The sequence below is a fragment of the Leucoraja erinacea genome, chromosome 19 (genome assembly GCF_028641065.1).
Source record: "Leucoraja erinacea ecotype New England chromosome 19, Leri_hhj_1, whole genome shotgun sequence".
Lineage (NCBI taxonomy): Eukaryota > Metazoa > Chordata > Chondrichthyes > Rajiformes > Rajidae > Leucoraja > Leucoraja erinaceus.
Genome location: NC_073395.1, coordinates 2,173,573 through 2,196,400, shown reverse-complemented (window position 1 = coordinate 2,196,400; position 22,828 = coordinate 2,173,573). Strand labels below are relative to the sequence as shown.

Sequence of the window (22,828 nt, the reverse complement as noted above, 5' to 3'; positions counted from 1 at the left end):
AACTACTAAATCCTTGGAAACATTCTCTCACGCAACTTACTGTGGATGCCGTTCAGAAGATTCAGAGAACTTCCAAAGAACAGATTTTTATCAACAGCTCTTGCCTTTAAAGCTTCTATCTTTGCCCCAATATTTTTGGGCATTTGGGGATTCTTCAGGATCTAATCTTCAGAACTAGAATGGAAGTCCACACTAAAGCTGACACTGAGGACTCTCGTTTCCTCCTTGTGCAACCTCTATTATTTTAATAGAACTATCCTTCACCTCACCTTACATTTATATATTTTTGCATCTTTTTCTGCATTGACTGTTTAAATCTCTGCACCCCATCCATTCTTATTCCAAAGCATTGCAACCTTGTCTAGGTTAATGGAAAAGTCGAAATGCAGAATAGGTTGTAGGGATATAATTGCAAATTTAAACTGTTCGTACACTAAGAGTCCAAAGATTTTCATTCACCTATGATCTTTTCCATGGTGATCTTCATGCTTTTAATCTCGAAGATTAGCATCCTGAATGGCCTTAAATTTTGGCTGAAGAGCTTTATTTTAAATGCCTTCTGTACGTAAATGCTATCATTGTATATCACCCCCCTAAATCATTGCAAAATATTAGTGATTCGTTATGCAAACTGAAGTTTATGCTAACTTTTTTTTACAAAAGTTGAAAAAACTGGAAATATTCAGTAGCTTTTTATCTGCAGAGAGAATGCCTATTTCTAATTAAGTTAGCATGCTGGATCCTAGTGAACCTACAGTTGGCCAAAGGGACTTTGGGATCATTTGTACTGAGCAGACAAACTGCTGGGCTTACTTCCACAGTAGATCTGAATGTCAGATCAGCCAGTTTCCCACATGGACACAAAGCTCATCAATGCAATCTGATGGAACGCCAGCCAGCACAGCAAGAATGGGAACAACTTACCACGATGAACAACTCGGGAGATTCAAATCGTGGACAAAATCACAGGTTAAAGTAATGGTATGAATTATGATAAGATTAATTGCTTTGGTTTTGATGCTTCCTCTAAATTTATTTATATGAATAGAGGTTAGATGAATGGGGGAAATACTCCCATCAAGTCTGATAAGGAAAAAGGTCAGATGCAGAATAAGGTTTCGGCTTATTAATGAAAAGCATTTAAAAGACCCTAGGATGGGTATGTGGAAAGGAAAGTTTTAGAAGGATATGGGCCAAAAGTAGGTAAACGGAACCAGCTTAGATAGGGCATCTTGGCGTGGAAGAATTGAGCCAAAGGTTTCCATAGCATAGTCCAGTTAAGAGAGTTTTATTGTCATGTGTTCCAGATGGGACAATAAAATTCTTGATTGCTACAGAATCTGTAAACATAATACAGAACATGAGATGAAAGTTCGGTGTGTCTATATACCATAGACCATATATGTACACAATAAATAAACAGATAAAGAGCAATAGACTGTTATTGTTCAGAGCTTGTTTGATGTCGTAGTTAGTAGCCTGATGGCTGTGGGGAAAAAGCTGTTCTTGAACCTGGATGTTCCAGATTTCAAGCTCCTGTACCTTCTTCCCGATGGCAGCGCAGAGATGAGTGTATGACCAGGATGGTGTGAGTCTTTGATGATGCTGGCTGCCTTTTTGAGGCAGCGACTGCGATAGATCCCTTCGATGGTGGGGAGGTCAGAGCCGATGATGGACTAGGCAGTCACATGTACTGAGGTAGAGTGGAGAGCTTTTGTTTGTGTGCTATCCAATCATATTAACTAATACTATACATGAATACAATTAAACCAAACACAAATACAAAAGGTGGGCCAAAGAGAAAAATACCAGAATGTATAAGAATATAGTTTCTTAGTATCGTAGTGTAACAGTTCCAGAGAAAGAGTCAAGTGTACCCAATGAGGTAGGTGTGTGCATGTAATTGTAAACTCCAGCTCATAGACGCTCAATATTTTGGGATGGCAGTGATAACCTATTCCTCAGGTCACGAAGAAGCAAAGTGGCAAAGGGAAAATACATGAGGCAATATCTATACTACCCAACAGCCTAACCTGTAATCATCTTCTGACCTTCTGAATCACAGAATCTGCAGGTCCCATGTTGGCCTCATCAGAACTCTCAGAACAGGACTGGAATCAGGTCATCCTAAACCTGGGCCCTGGGGAGTGGTATTGAACAGAGAAATCTTATGAATACAGTCCATAGCTCCTTGAATGTAGTAACACAGATAGGCAGAGTGATGAAGAAATCATATGCCTGCCTTCCTTGGTATGGCATTGAGTATAAGAGTTGGGGGCATCGTGTTACAGTTGGACAAAATCTTGGTTAGTCCACACTTGAAGTATTGTGTGCAGTTCTGTTAGGAATGCCAAAGGAAGGATGTGATTAAGTTAGACAGAAAAGATTCACCAGGATGTTGCCTATGCTGGAGGGCTTGAGTTATAAAGAGAGGTTTGATAGGCTGGGATTATATTCTGTGGAGGGAAGGAGTCTGAGGCGTGACCTTATAGCGGTTTATAAAATTCAAAGGCATTGGTTTAAAGTGAACGAGGAAAGATTTAAGGGAGATCTGAGGTGCAGAGTATGATGGGTGTATGGAAACAAGCTGTCAGAGGAGGTAGTAGAGGCAGATAGTAGTGCCAATTTTAACATTTAAAAGACATTTGCACTGTCTGAATAGGAAAGGTTTAGAGGGTTGGGGATCAAATACAGGCAGACGGAATTAGCTGAGATGGGCATCTTGATTGGCATGGACAAGTTGGCCTGTTTCCATGCTGTATAACTTTGAAATCCATGGGGAAAAAAAGCAAAATAATTTGTAACAAGAGTCTGGAATAGCATTTATCACAGTATGCAGCCGTTCTTTAAAGTTTGAACACTTCCAACTGTCAATTACAAAAAATATCAGATAAGGAGAAAAGGCTGATTTACTAATGATTAGATCATCTTGTAAATAAATGGAAAGTCTTTGCTTTCCAATTAGTATGCAAAAGGAATGGAGTATGAATCTGGACATTTTAAGCAACCAAAAGATAGATAGATAGATAGATAGATAGATAGATAGCTCAGAGCTTATTTGTTGTTGTGTTTAATAGCCTGATGGCTGTAGGGAAGAAGCTGTTCCTGAACCTGGATGTTACAGTTTTCAGGCTCCAGTACCTTCTTCCTGATGGCAATGGTGAAATGAGTGTGTGGCCAGGATGGTGTGGGTCTTTGATGATTTTGGCTGCCTTTTTGAGGCAGTAACTATGATAGATCCCTTTGACGGTGGGGAGGTCAAAGCCGGTGATGGACTTGGGCGGTGGTGACAACTTTTTGTAGTCTTTCCTGCTCCTGGATGTTCAAGTTGCCAAACCAGGCCACGATGCAACCAGTCAGAATGCTCTCTACCGTGTACCTGTAGAAGTTTGGACATGCATACCAAGGTCTCTCTTACTTAGTACTCTCTGACAATCATTGGGAATTTCCTAGCTTGTTCGATAGACAAAAATGCTAGAGTAACTCAGCAGGACAGGCAGCAACTCTGGATAGAAGGAATGGGTAATGTCTGAACTCTAAACATCACCCATTCCTTCTATCCAGAGATGCGGCCAGTCCTGCTGAGTTACTCCAGCATTTTGTATCTATCTTCGGTGTAAACCAGCCTCTGCAGTTCCTTCCTACACATTCCTAGCTTCTTAGTTTTCCCAAAATGCATCTGCTCACATGTTTCAAGATTTAGTTCCATCTATCATTTCTCTACCAATATTTCTCATCATTATCATTCATTATCATCATGAGATCATTCTAATCTAACCTAATTTACCTGTGGTAAAGAGAGAATGAGTGCTAAATCTTGCTTGGAGATTAAAATGAGGCTATACTGTGCTGTACTCAAAGATTTAATTCAAATAGGAGAAAGAAAAGGAACTGTTTTGAACAGATCTTCCTAAGCGATATCCAATAAACTGGTTACTTTTTTTCACTCTATGCTTTTAAATCATTTTTTTATGAGGTCTAGTTGCAGGAAACATTTTTATTCAATTTCTGATCTGAATGTTTGATATATGGATATAAATGATTCTATTCAGTAGGCGAGCACACTGACCTTGACTTGAGAATGCTTTGGAGATTATGTAGATACGTTTCTCAGCATTGTGTCATCAGCATTCCTTTGCCAAGAAAAAGCCCTTCACTGTTCTAGCAAATTTCTCAGCTAACTTTGGAGAGAAATTGTCAACGTTCATTTAAACCACATTAAAAGTGTTTTGAGAGTGATCAGAGCTGACTTCATTTCCCAATTTTGAGTTCTTATTATCCATTTACATTTTCTAAAGTATGTTTGGAATAAAATCTAATTAATTATTTGAATATCTGAATCTTTTTGACTATATCATTAAGGCTGTGCAAAAAAAATGTTAAGGATGAAATTGGTCTACAGCAGCTGTGTACAGAATCACAGATAGCAAATTGGCAGCTCCTTTCTACACCCTGTCATTATTACCCATTTTGTGATACTGCTGAAGATCAATTTCACACAGTAAAATCAATTTAATAATCTAGATTAATTTTGGCTCTTTTTTTCCATTTCTGCCCTTCAGTTCATGTGCGAAATTAAGCTACAATATCTTAAAAGCAATTTTCTAAAGTAAATTACAGCTCTACAGCCCAACTAATTTTTTTATTTTTCTTGCCTCGGGGATTGGAATTAAAATTTTAAAGAACGTTTTAGGCACATGTGTCACTTGTGCATTGCATTGTTTTTGGTGCATGAAATCTTCAAGCATTGTCCTCTTTGTTTTGCTGGTCTCCAGTCTCATTAAAATGACATTTTTAACTGAAATAAATCCTTTCATAATAAGAAATAGTCATTCCTTTCTATTTTTGCCATGTGTTATGCTAATTTTTCTCTCTCTCTTGGTTTCTTTTGTCTCTAATGCAATCCTGAATGTATGATGATTTGAAATGAACATTCACAGTGCACCATGACATGCACCTTCTATACCCTGAATAATGCACCTAGCAGAATTGCCATAATAATGCTTAATGGGTTCATATTGAAGGAACTTTAACCAATGTTTAATCCATTAGCTGGGAGTGCCAGGTGGAACTCAAAAGATGAGTTGATGAATACATGCAATATGTAAATTTATATTTACATGTTATTAAGTGAAGCATGAAAATTGTGACAAAGGTAATTGAACAGAAAGGCAAATATAAATAAAAATGCCGAGATAGAGATAATGGAAAACAAAGACAAATAGAGATTGAACAGAGTGAAACACAAAGGCAGAAACAATACAATACCATTTATTTGTCATTTGAACCTCACATGAAGTGCAAACAATGTGCAGAAAGAAAAAATGGAGGCAAAATATGAAAAGAACATAACAAAATATTAGACAGAATTATCTACAAAGGAGGAAAGGCAGACAGGGATGGAAAATAGGATGGGACTGCCAATGAAAATGTTATGGATGATGAAAGCATTGAATAAGCAAAACTGTGACAAAGATAATTGAACAGAAAGGCAACTGATCTGATGATGCGTAAATTGGTGATAACGTAGACAGTGAGGATCGTTAACTCAGGCTGCTGCACGATATCAATCAGCTGGAACATTGGGCGGAGCAATGGCAGACGAAGTACAAGGTGATGCATTTTGCGAGGGCAAACAAGGGTGCATTTTGAATTGTAATGGCTGAACAGAAGGACATTGGTATACAAATCAATATATCTGTGAAGGTGGCAGCACAAATGTAGAGGGGGTGGTGAAGAAGGCATATTTGCATTCACTTTTAAGGACAGGGACATCATGAAACAACTTTATAAATCATTGGTTGGGTCTTTGAGAATTGTGTGCAGTTTCTATCATCTCCACTCTAAAGGAAGGATGTGATTATGCTGGAAAGGGTGCAAAAAAGATTCACCAGGATGTGTCTGGTTTAGATCAACCAGTGTTGTGAGAGAGTGGTTAGACTAGGGTTGTTTTCCTGGAGCAGAGGCGGCACAGGATGATTCGATAGAGGTATATGTCATTATGATAAGATGCAAGTATCTTTTTCCCAAGGTGGAATGCCTCGAATAAGAGGGCATTGGTTTGTGAGAGTTAGGAGGTTTAGTGGCGTTCTGAGAGATAATTATTTTCACACCGTGTGTGGCTGGAATCTGGAATATGCTGCCTGAGGGATAATATTTAAGAATCAATTAGACAAGCACCTGAAGATTGTGGATCTGACATGAATCGATGAGATTAGTATAGATGTGTGCAGTGGCAGCCATGGGAGTGGTGGGCTGAAAGGACTGTTTCTGATCTTTATGAACCTATGACTCGTATGCCACAAACCATGCCTGACCATTCCCACCATGAAGCTATCCAACAACCTGAACAGAACATCTACACAAACAGAATGTTCAGTCATTATTTTTTACATCCAACCTTGGTTGGGTTTCATCTTGAACCCATTAGCCTAATGATCACAAAATTGCTGGAGAAACTCAGTGGGTGCAGCAGCATCTATGGAGCGAAGGAAATAGGCGATGTTTCGGGCCGAAACCCTTCACACAGCCTAATGATCATTATTGACTGTCGTGCAAAATTTTATTATCTCACTTACAACTATTCCAATAGTTAACATTCATCGTCCTAAACAACATTCTCTGCTATAATTTTCTTTTTTTTTCATGTTATGTTATGTGAAAGTTGTTGTAACAATTAAAATAACCACTTAATTTTAATATTCCCTGGTATGTTTTTAATTGGATAGACCCCCACTTTCCCCAATACTCAAATATCCTTCACAGCCAGAAGTGCCTTGAAATTCATTTACATGGGATGATTTTCATTTGAACACTTTTGAGTAATTTGCTTGGATACTCGCGGGTATAGGTCATGTTTGTGGTTTTGATGTCATCAGCAAATCAAGGATGCACAAGATAAAACAGTTCCACACACTCACACTCTTAAAAGCACCAGTAGATAACAATGATCTGGCAGGATTGTCTGTCTTTGGGTAGATTGTGGTTAATGTAATCTTCCCAGTCCAGTGCCAGAATGTGACACCTGCCAGGTTACTGAACCACTTACTAACATCTTTCCCAACCCCATCCACCACACTGCACATTTGTTTGTTACCTTGATTTGAAGCTGCCTTCTGCCAGCCCAGTCATAATGCAGGCTAGTGCAACCTCAGTCAACTGCTTCCAAAATTGTTATTGGTTCCCACATTGCTTTGTCCATTGAAATGCACCAACATTTTTACTATCAGCTTTAAAAATAAAACCCACCATTTTCTGTGAATAAACATTGTCGTAAGAAAAGAGCCAATATAAAGTGCAACATTTATTCTAATGCAATTTAACAAAAATAGCAATTAACATTTTAAGTTTGAGGAGCAAGATCCGGGATATGTTGATGTTGTTATTGTTTCAACATGTTCTAATGCTATGTCTACTTGATTTTAAAAGAGGTACAAGCTGCATTTAAAAAAAAATCCTAGACACATTTTGAAAGAACTGCTTATCTTGTTTCACTTGAAAAATCAGTCTGAAGTCATAAGAGAAAAAATGGAAGTTTAGAGAAGCTCAGTGCTTGGTCAGCAGTGAACCATCATGCAAGATCAATGTATTTGATCTTTCTAACTTGACAAGGAGATTGTTATTTGTTATTGTTCAATTACCTATTTTAAAAATCTAGTCTTTGGCGATGTTTAGTCCAACTCTGGATCCAAAGAATGTGTCAGGAAGGAGGTGGTTGTCATGTAATAGAGTGGAAGGAAATAAGCATCTCCAAAGTGGGGACACAACAGGAAACTGTTGGTATCTCTGTGAATCAGAGGTGGGTAATAATTACAAATTCATGATGTGTAACCTTTATCGGTAGTGTTGGCTCGTTATGAAACTAGATTTCAAGCACTTTTCATGTTAGATTAGATCCAATGAACGCAATAATGGTTACATCTTGTCTTCTGAACCTGACACTTATTTTTCCACACACACCTGTACAATCTTCAAGAGTAAATTGAAAATTGCTGAGATAATTCTGTATTTGTATAGAGATTGCAGGATAGTTACAATCAAACATCATTCTTTAAATACTTTGTATGACTGCAAAAATAATATATTATTCCAGCTCCCACCTCCCTGCCTTCACCACACTGCACCATTCAACTTTAGTAGGTATCCTAATCCCATATTTTAGAATATGTGCAATGGGGAGGATACAGATGAGATTTATCAGAACAATTTTAGGGATTTGTGTTCTGCCAGGGTTATGGCAGCATTCTCTTCCTGAGAACTGTATGTTGGAAATATGTTTGTGTACTGAGTTCCCAGGTTGCAGAAGATGTCTGCACAGGCGGGTTGTCCTTTACAGAGAGATAGTCTGGAGTAGCAGTTTAAATCTCACTCTGCCATTCTTAATAATACAACTGTTATTAACAGATTTAGCCTGAGCATATCTTGGGTTAATAATGATCTTTTAAAAAGATATTATAGATTAGGTTATAAATTAGTGACTTCATAAGGACACTGCTGTGGGTCCAGATGCCATGTCTCTGGATAGATTTCTCAAAATGAACACCAACATGTTAACTACAATGCATTCTTCCTGGATTCAACGTGGCAAGATTTGAGTTAGTGTCAAGATTAGTCACCCATCACCCAGCAACAGCCAGCAAATCTATCCCACCAGTCCCCTAAACACTCGATCATGTAGGGCCTGTACGTAAATCAAGCGTTTGTAGACCACGGCAAACTCTACATTAATCTCATTTCCCATCACTCAGCCTGTGGTCTTTTACGCCTTAAGGTTTCAAGTGCTTATCTAAATGTTATAAGATTGCCTACTGTCTTTACCGTCTTGGGCAGTTTATTCTGGGTTTCATCACCCACTGGGCGAAAGAAATCTTTCTGAAGTCCCCTGAAAATCTGTTACCTCCTCACCATAAACAATGTTCTCTGGCCATAGTCACCTCTGCAGGTGAAACGTTTCTCACGATCCATTCTATTCAAGCCCAAATTAATTTTGTCTATCTCAATCAGATGTAATCTGAGTCCAAAGAAATCCAACCTAATTAGCCTCTACTCATTGCTGAAAAATTCCATCCCAGGTAATGTCCTGCTAAATCTCTTCTGCACCTATCCATTCTGTAGCAGAAAACTATCCACAATGTCACCAATCTTCTTGTCACCTGCAAATGTACTTACCATTCCTCTTACATACACATCCAGATCCCTAATGTATATGTTAAGCTGGTAAAACTGCTGCCTCGCAGTGCAGAAACCTGGGTTTGATCCTGACCTCGGGTGCTGTCTGTGTGGAGTTTGCACGTTCTCCCTGTGACCATGTGGGTTTGTTCTGGGTGCTCCAGTTTCCTACCACGCCTCATAGACGTGTGGGTTTGTAGGTTAAGTGACTTATGTAAATTTCCCCAAGTGTATAGGGAGTGGATGAAATTAAGGGATAACATATAACTAGTATGAATGGATGATCAGTGGTTGCAGTGGGCCAAAGGGCCTGTTTCCATGATGTATATCTAAAAATAAAACTAATAAACGAGTACCAGCATTGAACTTTGCATTGTATCTTTGGACCCAGTGATCATATTCCTTTTAGTCCATTCTCCATTATAGACACATATCAAAGGCCTTACAGAAGTTCACAGAGTGTTCATCAATCAGACCACCCTGAATAATAAATTTAATCATCTACTCAATATATTCAGCAAAATTAGTCAGGTAGGGCCTCTGCTAACAAAGCCACGCTGCCTACACCTGAAAATTCCCCAGCTTACCAAGTGCAGATAAATGCTGTTTCTTAGAATTTTTATTAATAGTTTTCCTACCACTGATGTTAGAAGGTGATGGCAAAAGAAGCAAAAGTAGCTCAAATCAGTGAGTGACCGACATCTAAAATGTGCTTGAGTGGTGACAATTCAAAAGGATACTGGATAATGGACAATTCAAAAGGATACTGAAAAGAAAGAATTTGCAGGGCTTTGGGGTAAGATCAAGGAAGTGGGGATAGCTTGTTATGGTCTTAAGTCGAGCTGGTGCAGACTCCTTCATGCTGCAATCACACTGTGATTAGAGCCAGCACAAAAACAGACGAGTTTGAAGAAAGGTCTCGACCCAAAACATCACCTATTCATTTTCTCCAGAGATGCCATCTGACCTGCTGAGTTACTCCAAGATTTTGTGTCTCTCATTTGGCCAACAACGACCATGCTGATTTTTTTTCAATGCAGATTTTTATCCTGCTGCATTGAGCATAAGATATTGCTTGGAAGATTTCAAAATGAAAACATTTTAAAGAGTGCTCACACACAGCAGAAAACACTGTTTTTCTTTCCAATTACTTTATCAGCTTGCAATCCACACTGCCTGCTTTCCACTTTGCATTCCATAATAAAGTCTATCAGACTTTCATGTGTCTGATAAATTGTAAGTGTTCAAAGAATTTAAAATGCAGAATATTCATTGACAACCTGTTAGAAGTTTAGACATTAATAAAAGCTATATTATAAGATGGTGTTAAATTGAGCAATTTATGAAGCAGTTGCTAAGTGTTCTCAGTGAAATAATTCCTACTTAGTCTGTGCAGACAAAAGAAAGGAGATTGCAGTTAACAGAATGGTGACTTTTAAGTGGCTTTTAAGTAACTAATATCGGAAATTAATTTTCATTTATAAATACTTATGTATCATGGACAATACACGTTAATGGACAAACCAGGTGCTTTTTCTGGTAATTGTTTTTTTTATTACATTTTTATCCTGTTCATTTTTAGTTGGCTAGATTTAAAAGTCTTTTGGAAAGTGTCGATCAACATGGCCACACTAATAATGTCTTAATTCAAAGCCTCAAAGGACCCACCATTATGATAGCAATGTTATTTTCTTGTTTTTGTGTGAACTCCATTGAGACTTTTAAATGAGAGTGCCAATATGTTGTTCATTTTGGCATGCTTTGTGTCTAGAATTTATCCATTAACCACTTAATTCCTATTGAGCATTTAAACTAGCAGAAAAAGAAGGTAATATATGCATGTTATGTCTTGAGTGCCCCATTTTGTTTCCATGGTCTTCAATGTATTTTTGATTTCCACTTTATCTCTTTCTTCCAACAGTCCCTTTCTTCCCTCAGTCTCCAAATTGATCTGGTAAAATTCTGAAAGTATATCCTTCATGTGACTCTTTTTGTCCTCCTTCAATTTGTTTTATCATTTAGTATGTTTGATCAGATCACTCTCTGCCAACCTTATTGTCAAACTATATAGGATTACTTTTGTCCACTTGCCCTTCTGTGTCTCTGCTGAAGCCAATGCATTTCCAGCAATTACACGATGACTGTTAATCCTTAACGGGACATATTCTTCCCCCTATCCTTTTGCTCTTCTTATAAGTATAGAATCTGTTAGAATTCTCTTTTATTTTGTCTGCCAGAGCCATGCCATGTTGCATATCGTAATATTGACCACCATTATTAAATGCAACAAGATTCTATTTTCACGTGCCTTGCAGAACTCTACTTACTCATCTGCATTGCAAATGTTGTCACAGAAATGTACTCATTTTGCAAAATTCAGCAATGATTTATTGTGCATATGAGAGGCATTAGTAGTCAGGAAAGATAGGACAGTTTTCAGTTAGACAAAAGGCAGCATATACCGAGGTTACGGTTTAAATACAGGGTTTTCTCATCAAAAACTGTGTGCAGGAACATTCTAATTTTTCCACAACTTTCTTTCACCCCCATGGTTTACGTGTATTTTTACTGTTCCTTCTCCCAGCAGAATATTGGAAAGAAGAAAACTATTTTGTTTTGTTCCTTTCCTCTCCATACCTCAATTGTAAACATAGATTGAGATGTTGCAAATACCTAGTACCCTGTGGGATCCAGAGCTGAGCTGTTAAATGATCAAGGCAACTTGCGTCTACCTGCAAAAGCCCATCTTCCTCTGCCGCATCGCACTGAATGGTGCTCTATAAATTGTTTCCAGGCATTCCTTGTCCCTATACTCTACAGTATTCTTCTTGCCAATGCGGCACCTGTCATTTTCCATAAAGTTCTTTTTAAAACCTAAACTGCCCTGCAGTAGTTATGTATTAATTCTAGTGCTGCGTTTGAAAAGTGCATTCATTTAATTTACTGGAAATACAGTGAACAAAAACTGGGTAGATGTAAGCTTCTTATACTATGCTTTGGAGTAATTCATTGTAATCAACAATGTACAGCTAAGATAATACATTATGTTTTAATTACATCTGCCAATATTTCAAACAGTATTATAATTCTCAATGATTAATCTTTGAATGATAATAATTACATTAACTTTGATGTTATGAATAAATTATTATTAATTGATGAATCTCTATTTCACTTCATCACTAGGGAACATAAATTCAGTTAATTAAATAAATCTGATTATCAGCTATGGTGACCATCTAACCATCCGAGTATTGTCAAAACACATCTGGTTCAATAATAGCTACAAGGAAAGAATGTCAGCTTACATCTGCTATGGAAGTTGGCTCACAAACAATTTGGATTGGTCACATTTTTTTTATTGAATAAAAGCTGATCAGATACACCAAATGTATGTTGAGTGAATATTTAACATTCATAAATATGGTCCAAATTAGATGTACAGAGATTTGAATCCACTATAAACACATGCTTCCATAACCTTGTTCAATGAACTCTAATTTTACGTGACCCAAATCCTTCCGTTCTCCAAAATAAACCTTTTCATTCTGTGTTAACTGTGTCCCTCAAAGTTAAAAATTCAAATCTAACAACGATTTGGGGAAATAGAAGATGCCAAATAAATAACAGAGTTTTTGAAGACAGACATGATTACTTTGTGAAAGTATTTTGGATGCTCTATATCACAAACATTAGAGGGTGTCTGGTAGCATGTTTATCTCTTGTTTAGATGTCTGATTTTTCCCACTTCTAATGCTCTTCATTAATGTATACAAATAATAATCTAATTTTACAGATGACAGAAGACGCGTGTGAAAGCAGGAGGATGAGTGCAAAGAAACCTAATTTGAGCACAAGGAAGATTTACCAAATGGCCAAAAATGAAACCCAATCTTGAGAAATGTAAGATGTTCCACACTAACCTTAAGGTAGGGTTAAAATATGGAAGCCTTTTTATTGCTTTGTCAGTCATGGAAAATTATGACATTAATTGACCAAATGTGGAATGTCACAAAATTGCATTGTTATATCACATCTTAGAATGTGTCATTGGATCCAAAGAAAATTGTACTATAACTTTAAAAAGTGCCAATGAGATAAAGTATGTGATGTGTGTGCTATTTTTTTTAAAATAATATTGAATTAATGTGCATATTTATCTTTAATCTATGTTCAACTATTTTTATCTTCCTAATTGGTGGTGTTTAAATCTGCATTTCCCATTTAATGACAATTTGCTGTTAATTTATTTTGATGTGAATCCAGAATGTTATATAAAATAATTGTCACTGCAGTTTAATCCATTTGCAAAAAGTCTCTTAAAATTGAATCTTTCAATCAGTCATATAATTCTTCATTCAAAAGAGCCATTCATGCCAAAGGACCTTAAGTGACTGAGCCTGTCCAGGTTTAGATTCAACAATTTGAATTCATCAATAATATTTATTAAGGATTGCCTACACATAGGCCCAGAATACTCAATGCAGATTTGAGCTAATTAAAATTCTTTAGAATGTGTTTTAACAAAAACATGTCATTTGATTGTTCTTGTCTTTGCTTTGCCCACAAACCACAACAGACAACAGGGGAGGAGGACTGAACTTTGGTGCCTTCCCTCACAGTGGGAAACTTTGATACCGCTGTGTGGGGATGTCTATGTTAAAGACTATCGTGTTCTGTTCTTCTCTTTTTATTCGTATGGCTGTATGGTGACCACAAATTTCACTGCACCAATTGGTGTGCAATAAATGTCTCTTGTCTCTTGTCTTGTCTCTTGACTCTCACAAATAATACAATAAGAATAACTTGCATCTTGCTTTCCTGTTTTGTTCTTTTTTTCTTCTATTGCTCAACACCTCACGTTAACAATTTATCCTTCTTGAGTGCTAGTGCTATCCTCTCCCTCTCTGTCCCTCTCTGTCCCTCTCTGTCCCTCTCTGTCTCTCTCTGTCTCTCTCTGTCTCTCTCTGTCTCTCTCTGTCTCTCTCTGTCTCTCTCTGTCTCTCTGTCTCTCTGTCTCTCCCAGTCTCTCTCTCTCTCTCTCTCCCTATCTCTGTCTGTCTCTCTGTCTCTCTGTCTCTCTCTCTCTCTCTCTCTCTCCCACTCTGTCTCCCTCTCTCCTCTCTCTCTGGATGTGAGAGCCACGGTTCAATCATCCAGAGAATAGGCTTTCAAAAGTAAAGCAAATCAGCAAGTCACATTAAAGAAAATGGAATGGAGCTTATCAGAAGCTCAAGAGAATAATTTAAAGCAGGAAATGGGAAGTGGAGATTTTTTTAAATCTAAAAAAATGTTGGTAAGGATTTTTTTAATAAGCTAGTACCGATTTAATGCACAAATACATGATATGAAAGACGGAATCATGGGCTTTGAGTGCTTTCAGTGGCAATTGACATTCATGGTGTCATTATAACACCAAGCATTAAATGATAATATGGTAATAATTGCTATCTGCTATTTTTGGAAGTTAAATGTACTTAAAATACAGGTGACAGGGAATGTTAATCAGTCTATGTGTTATTTGTTTTAATGTTTTAGTTAATAGTCTGTTTTTGTTCAAATCACTGAAGTAAATTTTAATAGATTTTTAATGAGGGTCAAATTAATTACCTGAATTTAAGTATGCGGGGATTAATCCAATGTTTGCAGATGACAGGACTTGGAAATATAATAAACAGGGAGCAAGTTAGTAACATCAAGAGCACATTGGCAGTGGAAATAGACAGAGACACACTGAGCACACAAAACAGAAATGTGGAAGAATTCAGTCAGTCAGCTTCAGTGGAGAAAGATGTCAGTTAACATTTCGGGTCAAGGATCATTCCAAAATGAGGAAATGTTGACTGGTTTCTCTTTCCACAGATGCTGCTTAACTAGTTGGATTCCTCCAGCATTGCTGTTTTTGTTTTGTTCGCTAGTAAATGCAGTTTTATTGTTTTCGTTCTTCAATGCTTTCTCCTACAGGGTCCCAGTTCCTGTGTGCTGAGGTAGCAGAGAATGGGATGCAGTCATAATCATGAGGGATCTTTATGTTAACTATAGATGCATGAAATCAAACATGCGTGAGATCTGAAAATTCATATTTTGCAATAAGTGATCTCAGTATGCAATAATGATCAATAGTTTATTTTGCTGCTTGTCAATGGAAAACATCACTTTGTCATCTAGAATAAACGGAGATAGTGTTTTTTGTTTTGAGGTCATCCGATGTAGATGACATTAATACATAAATGTCCTGTATTTTCAGTAACAGAAGTGTTTTTCCTTATAGAATTTGTGATTCCAAATCCTGCCTCTTCAATTCTGAAAAAAACTATTTTTCCAGAGGAATAGAACAGAGGATTGCTTGAAATGCATATGGAATGGGATGAAGTTAGATATAGCTATTGCCACCTTTGTAGTATGTCAGTGCAGTGCAGATCAGGAATGAAAATAACTTCTTATGAGTGTGGTCATATTACTAACTTTGCTGATTTGACCCATATGTACTGATTTCATTGGTCAGTTTCTTAGGCTGTTGCAGCTCATACCAGTTTACTTTTGGCTCTGACATACGTAATAAACACACTAAACTTACCAGTTCATTTTCAATGTTCATTGGCTTGCACAGATTTACTTTAGAAAACAGGTGTTAGAATTTGTTGTTGCCTTGGAAACTGTGGATTTAAAATAGCAGACTGGCCTAGTTTTGAAAGATGACAGCTATAACGATACTACCAGAATCCCACACGATGTATCAACAAAATCAACCTCAAAAGTTCAATTTAGATGGTACCAACACATACAAATGCTCAAACTGACAGCAATTGTACTTCCAACTCATTTAGACTGATGGAGAGATGGAGCATGGAAATGTCCAATAAATCTTTGCTATCAACCACTCATTTACACTAATCCTACATTCAACTTATTGCTTTTAACTCTCCCCACCAACTCTACCCAGGTTCTATCCCACACCGATACACAAATTTCAGTGGCAATCAACCCACTAATATGCAACCTTTGGGATGTGGGAGAAAACCGGAGCATCTGGAGATCACAATTGGCAGCCTGTCTGTTTTTATCATCTTTTTTTAATATTTAGTGTGTATTAAAAGTTTGTGTTAATGTTCTCCGGTTTGTTTTATGTGGGGGGAGGGGGGTCGGGGGAAACTTTTTTTCAGTTTCTTACCTTGCCGGAGATGTGATCGTTGTTCGGGTCGCTCTGCGGCCTACCATCGTTCGAGCTGGAGGCCCCCTCGGACTGACTGTGAGGCGTGGTCTTACCATTGGAGCTGATCCCTTGCCTGGGATCGCTCCAACCGTGGCCTGCGGATTTACCATCAAGAGCTCGCAGTCTCGAGAGAGGGCGACGATGCAGAGGCACGAGCAGGGGTCCGATTGCTGGCGCGGGGGAGCTGATCACCCCAATGCAGAGGGCCCAAACGCCGCCGGCTACGGGAGTCAAGTTTGTCCCGTCAACGGAGGGCTTGAGGCCCCCGACCGCGGGAGAGCATCGAAGGGAAGAGATTTGAACTTTTTTTCGCCTTCCATCACTGTGAAAAATGTGGAGGAGTCACTGTGGTGGATGTTTATGTTAAAATGTATTTTGTGTGTCCCGTTACTTTTTATATGTGTGACTGACTTGGCAAATGAAATTCGTCGTATGTTGCAAAACATACTTGGCTAATAAAGTATTATTGTGATTGTTTTGTGATTGACACTTACATTTGTAAATAATTGGAGGAATTTAATATTGAGCGTTGGTGTAAACATAGCTACTTTCTTTAATTGCACATCCAAGATATTAGGCATTCTCTGAACTGTACTTAGTGTCCTTAAAAAAGAAATGTTATAACATAATATAGCAACACCGTACATTACGGGATGTTATGTGTGTTTGGATCTTGGTTAAATAGGGGAAGATTGCTGCTATAAAAATTGTGTGAGATGAAGGATATAAAATTCAGTAGAAATCTTAAGTGATTGCTAATGTATGAGTGACATGGATGAATGAGCTGAGAGGGGCAATTGATACAATTTGCTATTTAAGGAATCTTTCATTAATCTTCCTTTACGATATAGTTGATCTGCTTACGAGCCTTTGTGATATTACTGAAATTCCTCATCCTTGCACAAACCACCAGAGCTATTTGCTCTGATTACCTTTGCTGCGTAGGTCCATTGCACCTATTGCCCACTGTGGAAATATGCTACCTTTTACACAACTCCACCAAGGCCTACCAACAACTGTCACAGTCACAACATAACATAGAAACATAGAAAAATAGGTGCAGGAGTAGGCCATTCGGCCCTTCGAGCCAGCACCACCATTCAATATAATCATGGCTGATCATCTGAAATCAGTACCATGTTCCTGCTTTTTCCCCATATCCCTTGATTCCTTTAGCCCTGAGAGCTAAATCTAACTCACTCTTCAGTAGATGTAAAATGGCTTTGTGGTGCTTTCCACTTACAAAATAGCCGTAGCTGTGGTAATAAACAGATGAACAATATGGTGAGTACAGTGTGCAATCATCATGAAAATGGGATGGCAGCATAAATGTAGTATATTTCCTGCATAGGAAGTAACAGGTGAAGATTAATCTCACACATATTTAATATAGAGAGGGATTGACATGTAACATTTTGGAAGTAAATTAAGAAAGGTCAATAACAAGTTAGTGAAGAGTGCAAAGAGTTTGTGAATCTTTGAAGATGAAAGTGATGTTAATAAGATGCTAAAATACCATGTAATTGTTAACCTGATCAAAAAATGCATAAAATACAAAGAGAAAGGAAGTTATGTTGAACCTCAGCTGGTTATCCCTCGTGGGAAGAATTTCAAGCTTTTAGTGAACGCGCAGAAGTGAGTTATTAAAATCTTACTAGGGGCGAGGGAATTCAGGAAAGGAGAGACTCGAGAAGCTTAAGATACTCCCCAGAAATGTAGAGTTTAAGACTTGTTCAAAGTTATAAAGAATTTTTATCTGAAGAAATCATATATCCAGCAGCAAGAACGTCAGTAACCAGAGGAGACAAATTCAAAGTAATTGGTAAAAAAAGACTGTGCAGAGTTATTTTTTAATTGGTATTGTTTATGTTTTGTACCAATCAGATAAGCCAAAGGATTTGTCTCTGTACTGTATGACACCATGACTCGAAGCAAGATCTAGATCAATGGTATCTTACAAAATATTAGTGAACAAACTTAAAAAGGAAAAAAGTTGCAAGTTAGAGCAGAGGAGTGCGTTTCTTTGGATGGCTCTTTCAAATAATTGGCAGAAGTACACTTTGGTCATAAGTGATAGGAGTAGGAGGTTGGGGAAACAACACCATACACCTCTGCACATCGATGGAGCTGATGTGGAAAGGGTCAGCAGCGTGAAGTTCCTAGGACTACACCTGTCAGATGACCTGATGTCCACGGCCAACACCACAGCACTGGTCAAGAGAGCCCAGCAGCGACTACACCCTCTCCGAAGACTACGTAAAGCAGGTCTCTCCACTACACACCTACGGACTTTTTATAGGGGGACAATCGAGAGCACATTGACCTAAGGCATCACTTCCTGGTTCGGGAGCTGCAAGGTGTACGAACGGCACCAACTAGACAGGATTGCCCAAAATCTTATGAAACTTTATTGGATCTTGGAAACTTTATTGTCATTCAGATCTTTCGGTCTGAACAAAATTTTGTTGTCTTGCAGTCATACATATATAATAAAATAACAAAACACACAATAAACACAAATTTAACATCCACCACAGTGAGTTCACCAGACACCCCACTGTGATGGAAGGCAAAAATCTTAAGTCTCACAATATTACAAATGTAGCTTTACCAGTGCCTTATAGAGCCTTACATCCCTGTTTTGATATACAAACTCTCTTGAAATAAATGCTAGCATTGAGTTTGCTTTTTTTACTACCGATTCGACTTGTAGGTTAACATTTTGGGAATCCTGCATCAGCACTCCCAAATCCCTTTGCACCTCCGATTTCTGGATTCTATTATTGGCCTTATTTTGTAGCATTTGATTTTGTGATTCTGTAACCAGGTTTACTCATTCATTAAGTAAATATATTTCACCTCAATATCACATCTATTTCTCCAGCCAGTTGCAATTCTTCGCGTTTCATTTGCCATTGTGACTCTAATGTAATATTTAATGTGTCCATTTCAATCTTGCAACTATACTTAGATATGGAAATTGTGCAGAGGGCATTGCCAATGCAACAATTCACTGCATTAATATATGTGAGTATCCTGCATTTTAGTGGAAAAAACTCAGCATTTCGCACCGATGTTTCTGCCATTTTGATCATGAGTTACGTTTGGTTCAATGTAAAATGGCTCTGTTACTGTTACATAGACTGTTGGTTATGAACCACACCATAAGATCTGTCGCATCTCTATTGCATCAGCAAATGTAATAGTGACAAAAACAGCATTTTTTTTTAAACAAACCCTGCCTTTTAGTAAGTAACATGGAAGATATTGCCATTTTAAAATCGCCAATCATATTAATACTGTGGGCTACTGTGCGTTAATAGGTTGTTGAATTTGCCAGAACATTATCTTCAATTCCTCAGGACAATGATGACCAAATGTGAACAATCTGAAGTTTTCTGTAACTCCCATTATATCTATTTTAATATTGTTCGACAGTCAATTAAGAACTGAAGTAATATTACATCTTATAATTTTTTCAACAATCCCCCTTTAAATCTTTTTCTGAACAAACATTGCATTTGCCTTCAATTCATTCAAATTAGAGGGGATGCTGAGCTGTCGGCATGGCTTTCCAGCTCTGCCCTATTGTTACCAGTTTCAAAACGGAATCAGTTATTAATAATTTTTGTCACTGTCAGTAAATTCATTTTAATATGTCAGATATTCCTGTCTATGTTTTTTCCTATTTGTGGAGCATTTGACTGGTCTAATTTCTGGTAATAGATTGCAATTTTTCTCATGACTTTTCATAACTTGTTTTATTTGCAAAGGTATGATTTATTTTTAAACATGACAGAAGTATTACTTCTCAATTTGAAATGTGATTGCTGAGATGAGAGCTGAGTTTGGTGATCGTCAAGATACTGAGGATTATTCTCCATGGATTTAAATGACTAGGTAGCTCACCTACTGAGCAAAGGAACATCCTTGATCTCTCTCCTGCTGTTGTCAGTTTAGGAAGAGGCCGAGAGGACTCTTATTATAAATTGACAGGGAATGTTATATTCTGAGAAGTGCTATTTTTGGCACTGATCCTTTTCCCTTACAAATGTTCAAATTAATGGAGTAGATTTTTCACTATGAAGGTAAATCTGCACTCCATTTTATATCTTGCTGTTTTTATTTCCCATCAACTTTTAACACAAATAATAATCAAGCAAAATGGTGAGTTGGCTGATATTCTACATATATATTCTACACCAATGATTTGTATTTTGAATTCTGCTACAAGAATCCAAAGAGAATATGGAGCAGGAAGAGAAAGGTTATAAATGAACAAGGAGTAATGCAAAAGAGGAATACTTGCCTGCAAGGGAAATCAGAAGATGAAGGAAGCCATAGCAAAGTGCTATTGAGAGCACACATGCATTTTTCTCGCAGGCATTAATCAATTTGGTCAAAAATGTGAAAATCAAAATGTGGTCACCCATGTCCATAAGCCTGGGAAACTATCCAATTAGTCTTGCATATGTGTGATGAGATCAGCAGCTGGACAAATATCTCACAGAGATGGGTGCAATGCAGCAAACTGTTTAATGATGTAGTGTATTAGACACTGAAGAAAGAAATTGTCTTACAAGCTTCAACTTTCTACAAACATCCAACAATTTCCCTTCCACCAATACTCTCAAGCACCTGGCAGAACTTATTTTTACCCTGAACAACTTATCCACCATCCAGTGACCTAAACAGCCCTTCTGGTTGAGGGAAAGGTTCATGTGCACCTCCAAACTAATTTGGCGCTCCCAATATTATCTCATCTACATTGGCAAGACTAAGCGCAGAAGAGGTAACCATTTTGTAGGACAGTCGCACTCTGCCTGCAGTGAGTGACCATCCTGAATTCCCGGTTCTATGTCATTCAACTCGCCTTCCTATTCTCACACTGACCAATCTGTCCTCAGATTTCTCCACTGTCATGGTGTGGCACAAGAACAACACCTCATATTTCACCTAGGTAGTTTGCAACTCAAAGGTGTGAACATTGAAAGTTCCATTTTCGGGGTAAGGAACGGGGTACTGATTGGGGATGATCAGCCATGATCACATTGAATGGTGGTGCTGGCTTGAAGGGACAAATGGCCTACTCCTGCACCTGTTGTCTATTGTCTATTCTCCATACCCTTATCTCTTCTTCAGATTCACGTCCGGCCCTCTCATGTTTGTACCCTTTTCCATACCCCTCCTCCAACCTTGTGTCACGCTTTTCATGCCCCCCCCCCCCCCCCCCCCCCCCCCCTCCTCTACAGGTTCCATCTACCCACTTCCTACATATTTTATTCTCTCCCCAATCTGGTTCCATTTCACCCTTAATGATTCCTTAAAATCTGCATATCATATTTGTTGTGGGTTACTTTATAAGGTAAGTTTTTGTTACTTTAGTGTGGCTTCATAGGACAGTAATTTCAGATTTGGTGAAAACATTTGGATTTCATTTGAAACCTATTAAAAATACACTTAAACTTCACTAGAAATAATGTTCAGGATTCTCTACGAGCTAATAAATAGAATTTGAGATATCCAATCAACATGCAGCTGTTGACTTTTAAAATGCTGAAATTGATGATGGTGGATCAAAGCCTGGGGCTTTGCATTCTGCCTTGTCCATTCCAAGCTGAGAAGCATTTGACTGAAGTGTGTTTATTACCAGTAGATAGCACATTATATTTCTCATACTCTGCAGTCCTGCCTATATCCATTTATTATGATTTAGTCCACTTGTCTTTCAGATAAAGAGACAACTAATCAGTGGAAGATGATGTAATTAGGAAAGAGAACAATATTGCCTTTGATGACATTCAATAGCACATTGATGATGAGAAACAAGACTGGCCTGAATGCATTTTCCTGAGTGATCATTGTACTGTTGCAATAAAATGTCATAATTTAAAATGATTTGATGTTTGTGTCTGCTATATAAATTACATATATTCAGTTGAACAACTCATCCGCTCCAGTGCTGTAACCCAGCTTTGCAGTAACCCTTCATAACAGTAATTTCTATTAAGTTTGTTCATATTTATCAAAATCTATTCTCAGTAAAAGGATGATTATTATTATACTGGGTTATTTTTACTGTTGTATTACTTGGACTGCCAAAGCAGCTGCAATAGAGTTGATGCTTTTTTCAATGAAATTTAACATGCTTTTTTCTGCTAGTTCTCTGTAAAGTTTTGTTTCAATCTTTACTTTTAGGCACAATGTACATGACGGGTCAGCTTTTCATTCTTTATTTAAAGAAATATCCAAGGTTTCTCTGGTCTTCACCTTTGGCTACGAGTTTTCTTACAAAAAATAGAATATTTGTGTTGATAATACTGTCTGCTGTGGCAGATGACAATTATTTTGATCCAAATTATTTTAAAACCCCTGGAGAGCAACATTTGTACATTCCATAAATCAATTATTTTGAGTGTGCTGATTATGCCCCTGTGAAACAACTTA

At 37.7% G+C, this 22,828-nt stretch overlaps 1 long non-coding RNA gene across 1 annotated transcript; it reads left to right on the top strand.

Annotated features, from left to right (window-relative positions):
- Nucleotides 1-13: 13 nt before the first annotated feature.
- Nucleotides 14-22,253, top strand: LOC129706080 (uncharacterized). The gene is made up of 3 exons (XR_008725006.1): nt 14-981; nt 12,965-13,097; nt 22,114-22,253. It is a non-coding gene; the product is annotated as an uncharacterized LOC129706080 (long non-coding RNA).
- Nucleotides 22,254-22,828: the final 575 nt, after the last annotated feature.